At 42.3% G+C, this 1065-nt stretch overlaps 1 long non-coding RNA gene across 1 annotated transcript in view; it reads right to left on the bottom strand.

The window, feature by feature from the left end:
- Positions 1–106: 106 nt before the first annotated feature.
- The window catches only part of LOC114072402, an 8537-nt gene continuing 7578 nt past the window's right edge, over positions 107–1065 (bottom strand). Inside the window, exons 2-4 of the long non-coding RNA XR_003574168.1 lie at positions 838–969; positions 489–561; positions 107–242 (exon numbers count right to left, since the gene is read on the bottom strand). This is a non-coding gene — a long non-coding RNA (uncharacterized LOC114072402). The remainder of the gene's footprint in view (positions 243–488; positions 562–837; positions 970–1065) is intronic.

The following is a 1065-nucleotide window of genomic DNA, read 5'->3' as shown; positions in this document are numbered from 1 at the left end:
CTGAATCCTGACAAACTGGTTTTGTTTGACTTTGGGTCTTCACAGCAAACTGTACCCTCTGCAGCTCTTACAAATCTGTGTGTTCTCTCCTTTCACTCATCATTTTTTTCACGAGATGTGTCCAAACCTTCATTTTGCCTTCTTTCAGTTTCTGGGCTGCCTTTTGCTTCAGGTCTATCTCCAGGTATTTCTCATCCAGATCATACTGAGGCCAATGGACCAAGCCTTCTCCATTGGGATTTCTGGAAATAACAGAAGGACAAGTTACCTTTCCATTGGCCTCTCACTGCCCACAATCACATAATCTGAGCTTGTGTTAGTCTTCTGACATTTAAAAGACGTTAGAAAGAGAAATAATTTCCTTCAATATTTATCTTAAATTGTGGCAGATTTCTAGGAACCACCACATTAAGCACTGCTTCAGTCACATAAATTTGTCTCAGGCAGCACAGACCAAACTTGAGCTGTAAATAGCATTAGATTCTCACCCATTTCTAGCAAAGTTAGCCCAGTATTTCATAACAGTTCTGCTAAGTTTATGTTCTTCTTCTGTACCGTGTCCTGCAAAGTGAGAGAGGAAACGGCAGCATTAGAAACTGGATAATCAGTAGCAGCTCCATCAATGCCAACAGGCTGTGGCCAGTTCTACCTGTTGCTCTCAAGGAGAGAGCTGCAGATGACTCATTGCATTAGAGGTATCTGCTACTAAAGACAGAAAATTATTATGTTCATTGCAATGCTTGTGAGAGAGAAAGCCTATTCTAAAGCCCTCCAGTCAGTAAAATGGGTAATAAGGATGCTTTAAAAGGGATACTTCAGCAAGCGTGGATACATCACCAGCTAAGAAGGGCTTTCCAAAGACAAAAGCGATCTCAACTCCATGATCTGCTTTTACAAAGTCTGGTAAAACACCTTCCGTTTCGCTCGGCCGATGCTGGAATTCATAGAAGTAGACTGGGTTGCCAGCATCTGGTAGATACACAAGAGAGTGTTAGTCTGAGAGCCCCCAAAGAGGACAAACTTTCCTTACCAGCTGTTTTGGTGAAGAGAAAGCACTCTCAGTTC

Source organism: Empidonax traillii, unplaced genomic scaffold, assembly GCF_003031625.1.
Source record: "Empidonax traillii isolate 1590-97213 ecotype Southwest subspecies unplaced genomic scaffold, ASM303162v1 scaffold3129:size15045, whole genome shotgun sequence".
Classification (NCBI taxonomy): domain Eukaryota; kingdom Metazoa; phylum Chordata; class Aves; order Passeriformes; family Tyrannidae; genus Empidonax; species Empidonax traillii.
Note: the sequence above shows the minus strand (reverse complement) of the source record. Positions and strands in the feature narration are given on the sequence as shown.